Raw genomic sequence first — 9,226 nt, 5'->3', positions numbered from 1 at the left:
TCCCCTCCAGACATAAACTTTACTGACTATGGTAAAAAGCAGTTCCCTTTTATCATGGAGCTGCTAATGTGATACCAGAATTTTGTCAGGAACACTTTAATATGTGTCTTGTCTCTTAATTAAATACAATGAGTGCAGAGTTCTAGAGCAAACCAAGTTCTAGAGCATACAACAATTTAAATACTTTTTGTGATTAGTGTAGAGAAAAGCCACATGGTATCTCTTAGGGTCCTCTTGAAATGCTTTACTATTCTACATATATTTCAGAAACAGAGAAAATGTCTTAGGGACTTGATTTTCTCAAAATTATGACTCAGGCTTTACTAAAAACTTGTCATTGGTTCTACGTAACTAGAGCAGCAACTTGGCCCCTTCTTTATCTGGCTGGGATTTATTATTAGTTAGGTGATATTCTTTAAAACATAGCTGATATGGATTGATAAAATCTGTAAATGTAAACTAAGTTAACCAGAAGAAGGAAGCTCACCAAATCTCTGGCATAATAAAGAAGCTTCTCTGTATTCACTTTACTAATATCGCCATCCATGTCATCAATGTTTACTGCCCTTCCAATTAGTATGCTTTATTATTTTAAATTCAAATAAGCAGTGAGAACTGAATAAAGGACTCTTCTACTTTACAAGTAATCTTTTCCTTTGCCTTAAGACATTTTGGAAGAAACCCAGCTTGCTGCATTCTAACTCATAGCTATGCACAACCTTACAGAATAGAGAAAGTTTGTGGGGAGAATTCCACAGCCATGTCTTCACAGTGTCCTTTATATGCTGAAGTGAATGTGAATAAATCAAACATGAGTCTACACATATAGAAATCCATAAGGTGGATCATCTCTACTACCTTCTCTCCACCCCACAACCTCCCTATCAGCTGATTATATGTATCTGAGATGCTTTTCCTTTGAAGAAGGTAGAAAGTAAAGACATACAGATTATCTTCCTCTGCTTTCTCAACAGGAGCGTTGTTAGCATTCTTATTCCTGGAGTGCGTACTTGCTGCACATTAGGACATGCTTCTCATCTCTAGCCCCAAGCCACTAAATACCACTAATCATTGGAAATTTGTGGGAGCCCATTTGTTACCAACATCCCACCTATAAGGCACATCTATCCCCTCCCCAAGAACCACTGAGCTCAGTAGAACAGAGAAGACTTTCCAGCACTGTTTTCAATCCCTTGAACTCTGCAGGAAAGGGTGGGTGGGGAGAGGGCAGTTCTTTGCCATGTCTCTGCTTTAACAGAATGAAAGATCTCAGAAAGAAATGAAGCCTTGAAGCCAAACTTTGCAGACATTCCTACCCTAGCTTTCTGCCATTAGGCACAGAGCCTCAGAAGCAAGGAAAGGCAGAAGTTTATGTTATGATATGAGCTTAAACAGAAAAGAGATGGTAGGCATGCCTGGGTGGCTTAATAGATTGAGCTGCCGGAGTTTTGATTTCAACCAAGGTCATGATCCCAGGGTTGTGGGGATTGAGCCCTGAGTTGGGCTCTGCACTGAGCATGGAGCCTGCTTAAGATTCTCTGTCTCAAAAAAAAAAAAAAAAAAGATTCTCTCTCTCCCTCTGCCCTTCTCTGCTCAGGCTTTCTCTCTTTCTCTAAAATAAAGCAAAATCCAAAATAAATTTGAAAAGATGGTAGATATATTAATAATCATCTAGCCAAACGTTCTCATGTTAGAGATGAAGACAGTGGAATTGTGAATCATGATCTGTAAAATATACTCCAAATATTACTATGATAACTAGAGATTTTTATGTTGATTACACAATATCTATCTTCAAATTGCTTAGTCTCATGAAAGGTCATTTTAGTTCAAGAGTTCACCAGAAACTGGGCCTGATCAAGGATTTGGGTGAAAGTATTTTATTCCAGCAGTGACCCAGGCAGGTGGTGAGGACTGGGGAAGGGATGCGGTGTGGAGGCTGTGCTGAGCCACCTGATCATCTTCAGGACTGAAGCATTTATTCCCTCCAGCTGTTGGGTATGCAGCAGGCAGCCTCTGAGAATTGCCTTTAACCACAGTCCTGCTCCCTTCCTGGGAGCAGCCTGTATCCAAGGACTGGTTGATACAAGACAGTCTATGTACCACCCCTACCTCCCTAACTCCCAACAAATATGAATGGTCATCCCAGCTTCAGAACTTTCTATGGGTCACTGACACCTTTGCTGCAACTGCTTCCCATTCAACTTCTCCCTCTGCTAATCCTGCTCACTTCTCTTCCCCTGCATGTGTAAATCCCAAAACACTCCCAAATAAGTGTTCTGCTTACTAACCTCCCTATCAGTATACTTAGCCAAGGAGCCTAACCTGCAAAGGTAAGTGCCAGAAGTTGTTAGAAGCTGAGGCTAAAAAAGAGATTCTAGAGCTGAATCATGTACCAGCCAGTTGTCAATGAAAATCACATTACTGGTCATGCAGGGAGCCCACCAGCCCCTGCACAAGGTAGCAGTGGAACTCTGAATACTTCTGGTCATCAATAGTTGGCAAAATGGTTAAAGGATATGTACTAGGAAGTGCAATATACCAGGCACTTAAGAAATATGAGGTGATTCATAGTTCGAAGACAAATGGAATTGAATAGGTATTGCTGGAAGCATTAGATAATTTGGAAGAAAGTTACGGAAGGCACAAAATGATTACTAGCAATTGAAGTCTAGATAGGAAAACCAGAAGGCCTCTTTGGAGCACATTAAGAGATTCTCCTCCCCTGCTGGCAAACAGCAGGGAAATCTGAAGACCCAGTCCAGGACTTACTCATAACAGCATAACTCCAGAGAAAGTTGAACTCTCAACCTACCAACATGGAGCCTGCAATAACAGAATCCTAAAAATTGAGATGAGAACTTTAGGGCTGATGTGCTTGAAACATTAAATCCTCAGAATCCACTGGGGTCTTGAACCTGCAGAGATGGACAGCACTGTTGGAATCAGCACACTGTCCTGGCCTTGCCAGATAATGTGTGCCTCCATGATCTCTGCCCCATCACTTCTTATACCAGATCAGTAGGTAGTGTAGATTACAACACAAATGTAAGACTTGCTAAGGGAGAAAAGGAACTATACCTTGGAGGACCTGCAGGACCTAGTTAACATGTGCCATTAAGACTTGAGAGAGCATATATGAAAGTAAATTCTGAGAGTGCCAAATCAAGGGGCTGGTAGGACGTAAGACAGAATATATCTATATGGGAACACTTTATTGAGTTAAAGGATTTAACACCATGGCAAAGACCCCAAGGCAGACATATCCCTGGATGGTTTTGAGTCTGGGCTGTCGCTTTCTCTAGTTTCTAAATGAAGTAGAACTGCTAAATAAGCACTGGCAGACAGTGCAAGAAGGGATCAAATGTTTTGGAAAGGTGGCCATGCTAGATTGGATACAGTATAGTACAGGGAAACCCACCTCACAGTTACGTGTGATGGGAGGGCTGGAGGGTATTTGGTTTACTAAAATAGTAAGGATGCAGCTGAGAAGGTCTCTAGTATCTCTTAAATTCTCTGCCCTATAGGTCAGAGCACTTGTAACAGAGGCTGTGACAGAACTGGTCTCCTGATTTAAAAAAAATAGGGTTTATAGCTTTCAGAAATAATAGAAGTGAAGTGGTAGCACTTAACCACCAGAAACAAGGAGGGCACAGTCATAATGTACAGCAAGGACAATGTTGTACCCTAAGGGCTGAATTATAGGAGGCAAGGAAATAGTTAATAGAACATGTTATTTATATGGGCACAACAGATGGGCTCCAACAAAGGTATAGTTTAACCTATATTACAAAAAAACAAAACCAAAAACAAATCAAGATGGACAGACAGGAGGCTAAGGTCAGATGTCACAATAAAGTTATACTATCTTGTCTAGTTTTTGGATCTGAGCCCACTTTTGGCCCTATGAACTATTGGCTGAAGGTCAGTTCCCCAGGAGAAAAGACACAGCAACATTACAAGATGTGCATATGGAAATGGTTTTCCCAAGATGACTCCAAACAGACCATTTACTGAGAAAACTGTATGCAGGAGGAAGGACAGCACCCACGTGTTTGGGGAACTCTTAGGTACCGGGAGTAGCACTGATATCAAGGCATGTGAAACACCATCAGAGCCCAGACCCAGTTCAGTGAGTTCACTGAGTTTACAGACCTACCCAGTAGTTATTTTCTCAATTACTAAACATATAATTGAAACAGACATACTTGGAAGTTGGCAAAATCCCCACATTGGTTCCTTGGCCTGTGGTATAGGAACTATTATAGCATGAAAGATCAAGTGGAAACTCCCCCCACCACCCCCGCCTAATACAGTCCAGCAATACAATAAGTCAGAAAGTATAGCATCATGGGGAAAGGGTCAAAGATTAGTACCACCCTTTTTCTTTTAACATTTATTTTCTGAGAGAAGATGAGCAGTGGAGGAATAGGGAGAGAGGGAGACACAGAACCGGAAGCAAGATTAGTACTACTCTTAAAGACCTAAAGGATGCAGGAGTTACAGTCCCCTTCATATCTTCATTCCATCACCAATTTGGCCTATACAGAAGCCACATGGATCCTGAAAATAGCTTCTGCAAGTTTACTCAAATATTTACACAAATTATACACTGGGCCAGGTGTGGTATCTCTGACAGCAGATTAACAAGGCCTCGGCCACATGGTATATAGTCATTAATCTGGTGAATAGTTTCTTTTCCATTCCCATCAGGAAGGAGATTCAGAAACAGTATTCACTTAGAACAGACTATGTATACTATAAATAGTACATTTTTAAATTAGCCTCAGTACTAGGTTTAATTTTCCATCCTCTGTCATAACATAACCTAACATTCCCCTAGAATTTTGCTCTGGCCTGCTATATTAATGACATCATGCTAATATGACTATATGAGTGACAAGTGGCAAGTATGTTAAAAACCTAAGACACATGTTAAAAACCTACTCCAGAAAGGGTAAGAGATTTAGGAGTCAACCTTACCAATGAAATGTTTAGTGATCCAGTGGTCTGGGGCATGCCAGCACTTCCTCTCCAAAGTAAAGGATAAATTATCACATCATATACTTCCCACCATGAAGAAGGAAATGCAATGCCTCTAAGTCGGCTTCCAAGGTTTCTGCAGGGAGAATATTCCATATCTGAGAACACCACTCCAGCCAATATATCAGTTGGATGAATGGATGTCAGCTAAGCATGAATACATTCAACAACAGGACCCTACTGTAATACATGCAGCCATATGACCCAGCATAGTTTAAGGTATTAGAGGTATCTGTAGTGGAAAAAGATACCTTACGGAGTTCATGGCAAACTGTAATAGGTGATCATAATGTAGATGTTTAGTTAAGTTCAGGAGAAAGGCCATGCTATCTGCAGTGGAAATTTATATACTTTTGGGGAAAATATATTTCCTAAAATGCATTATAGCCCTGTTATCAATGGAGCAAAACAAGTAACCATGTGGCCAGAGCTACCATCATTAGTTAGGTTCTGTCAGACACACAGGTTGTAAGGTCAAGGAAGCCCAGAAGAAATCCATTGTAAGATGAGAGCGACACATCCAAAACCAGGCATGAGCAGAGCTTGGAGGGAATAAAGAAGCTACATGATCAGGTGTCCCGGGCCCCCTTGCTATCCACTGCTATTGCACCAGTACCTCTCCCTCACCTCACACCTATGGCCATGTCTCGGGGTTTATGTATGTGTTGGGAGGAGATTCCTTATAAATGGTTTATAGAGGAGGATAAAAGCGGGAGTTGGTTCATACATATGTCAACTCAAGATGCCGAAAATTGACAGGGGCTGCACTTAAGCTCCATCCATGGGTAGCCTTGAAAGACAGGAATAAGGGGAAATCCTCCCAATGTCCCAATGAACAGAGTTTTGAATGGTGTCCTTGATCATTCACTTTGTGTGAAAAGAAAAGTAGCCCAAAATTAGAATATATATGGACTGAATATGTCCACCCACAATTAATATGGTGAGACCCTAGTCTCCAATATCATGGTATTTGGAGATGGGCCTTTGGAAAGTAATAAACACTAGATTTGGCCATTGTGTAAATCCTGACAGTTGCTTTGTGAGTTTTTTTGCTTTTTTGTAATGCAAGTGCCTGACTGAAGTTTAGATGGCCAGGAATTCCCTTCAAGGATGATTATCTCCAATAAACACACTGCCACATCACTAGATAAAGACCAGGCTGCCTCCCCCCACACTCCCAACTGAGCCTCCTTTGTTTTAGAAATTTTGGTTGGTTTCAATATCTATTTGAGGCACTTGTTTTTCCTCTTCCCAGGCTTTAAATTCTTACTCTTATGCTTAAAATTCACCAAAAAGGAGTGAGCTCAAGAAACCAGAATCCCAAGTGCCTGCAAGCACCAACTCTCTCCCTCTCTCTCTCTCTCTCTCTCTCTCTCTCTCTCTCTATCTCTCTCTCTCTCTCCCTGAAACCTCACTGTGTGGGTGTGCTGTGTAGTTTCCAGGTCTTGTAATAAACCTTTATTTTTTCATTTCCTAAAGGTTATTGCTGAAGAGTGTCTTGCAACCCTAATAAGAACTACAAGAGCTGGAACAACCACAACATTGGTTATCAATAGAGTTATCAATAGGCTGAGACTGGCATAAAATGGCCTTGAAGGTGGGGCCTTCTTGATGGGATGAATGCCCTTAAAAAAGGAGGAAGTGACACAAGATTTCGCTCTCTCTCCCTCCTTCCCACCTATCCCCTTCCACATGCATACAACAAGAAAGGCCATATTATAAGACGGACATCTGTAAACCAGGCAGAGGATCTCCACCAGACAACATATCTGCTGGCACTTTGATCTTAGGTTTCCTAGCCTCTAGAACTGTAAAAAATAAATGTTTGTTGTTTAAGCCAACAAATCTGTGGTATTTTGTCATAGCAGCCTGAACTATGACATGGACTCATGATGACTGGTTTAACAGTTGGTCAGAGCTTGGGAAGGAGAAAAGTAGAAGAGAGGAAACATGAAGGTTTGGGTTTGGAGGATGTGAATCTATGAGAGTGAGCACAGACAGTGAAGACCTCTGCATCACATGTTTTGGGGAGTTTTTGTTGTTTTTTTAAATTTATTTTTGATACAGAAAGAAACAGAGCATGAGAGGGGGGAGGGGCAGAGAGAGAAGGAGACACAGAACCGAAAGCAGACTCCAGGCTCTGAGCTAGCTGTCTGCACTGAGTCTGATGTGGGGCTCGAACCCACGAATGTGAGATCTGACCTGAGCCGAAGCTGGAGGCTTAACCGACTGAGCCACCCAGGTGTCTCTGCATTACATGTTAATATCCATCAAAGCACATTCACTACAGGAGAGGCACTAAACAACCAAGTTCATAGAATGATTTAGTCTGATGATATCTATCTTCTGTCATTGGCCACCTGAGTGCTGGCACACTGAGTACATGAAGGAAATGGCATAATCTCCATGAGATCAATGGCATGGCCTCCCATTCAACAATGCTGATCTAGATACTGCTGCTACCAAATGACTATCCCAACAGCAACAAAAACCAATCTTGAACTCCTGATTGAACACCATCCCTTGAGAAGCCGCATGGTGCCAAAGTAACTACATTTGACCCTTTGTATCCTAGAAGAGGCAGAAATTCATTTTGACTGGCATCAACACTTATTTTGTGAGATTTCTCCTTTACTGGCCATGGGGCCTTAGCCAGCACCACTAACAAGGAATTATAGTGTTTGATCCACATAATATTGCATCAGAACAAGGAGTCCACTTTACAAAAAACAAGATGTGGCACTAAATGCATGACCTCTGGGCCTATTAATACCATCCCATTTCATGCCACACAGATACTGCGAGCCTAATACTAGACTAGCCTAATGGAAGACCTTTGAGGGCACTCAGAGACAACAGACTCTGAGAATGAAGCACACTCAAGGATTCAGTACATGATCTAAATATATCACCACTATATGTTGCTGTGTCTCCAGCATGAAAAGTCTATCTGGTTCTAGAAACCAAAGGGTAGGAGTAGGCAGGGTGCTACTTATCATCATTCCCTGTGACTCTCTTAGGAATGTTTTGCTTCCCATCCTTGCATCTCTGTGCCCTGTGTGTTTAGATATAATGGTTCCCCCCCAAAAAAGGTTTCTACTTAGAGATAAAGCAGGAATGGCATTAGATTTATGCTATGGAAACTTCTGGGAACTTTGAAATACTCATTTCAAAGGACAAGCCATCAAGAAGAATCACTATCCTTGGCTAAAATGAGCAAATCAGGAGATTATAGATGCTGGTGAGAATTCGAGAAATGGGCACACTCCTACACTGTTGGTGGAAATGTAAACTGGTACAGCTGCTCTGGAAAACAGTGTGGAGGTTTCTCAAAAACTTAACAATAGAACTCCCTTATGACCCAGCAATAGCACTGCTAGGAATTTACTCAAGGGATACAGGAATGCTGATGCATAGGAGCACATGTACCCCAATGTTCATAGTAGCACTTTGAACAACAGCCAAATCATGGAAAGACCCTAGATGTCCACCAACTGACAAATGGATCAAAAAGATGTGGTTTATCTCTACAATGGAGTACTACATGGCAATGAGAAAGAAAGAAGTCTGGCCATTTGTAGCAACGTGGATGGACCTCAAGGGTGTCATGCTAAGTGAAATAAGTCAGGCAGAGAAGAACAGATACCATATGTTTTCATTCACAAGTGGAACAGAAGAAACTTAACAGAGGACCATGGGGGAGGGGAAGGGGGAAAAACAGTTGGGAGAGGGAGGGAGGCAAATCATGAGAGACTCTTGAATACTGAAAACAAACTGAGGGCTGAAGGGGGAGAGGGGAAAGGGGAAGTGGGGTGATGGACATGGAGGAGGGCACTTGTTGGGATGATTACTGGTGTTATATAGAAACCAACTTGACAATAAACTATAAAAGAAAAAAAAACAGTCACTATCTTGGGGAGGTAGGGGCAAAGGAAGTCAGAGAAGTCAGGGTTCTTTACATGTGCAAAGAGGCATATTAGGAATATGTTTCACACCCAAGCAATCCACTTAGGCATTTCTTGGTCTTCCCTTGCCCAATTTGGCCTATAAATGAACAACTGCAATAGACCTAGCTTGAGAACAGAATGGCAACCAAGCTAACAGCCCTCAAGAATGAGATAAACCACAATGGAGAGTAGAGGAGAGAGATAATGGGCATCATTCATGGCCTTGATACTAGCAC

This window comes from Suricata suricatta, chromosome 1 (genome assembly GCF_006229205.1).
Source record: "Suricata suricatta isolate VVHF042 chromosome 1, meerkat_22Aug2017_6uvM2_HiC, whole genome shotgun sequence".
NCBI lineage: Eukaryota > Metazoa > Chordata > Mammalia > Carnivora > Herpestidae > Suricata > Suricata suricatta.
The sequence above is the reverse complement of the archived record's forward strand: the minus strand, read 5'-3'. Positions refer to the sequence as shown.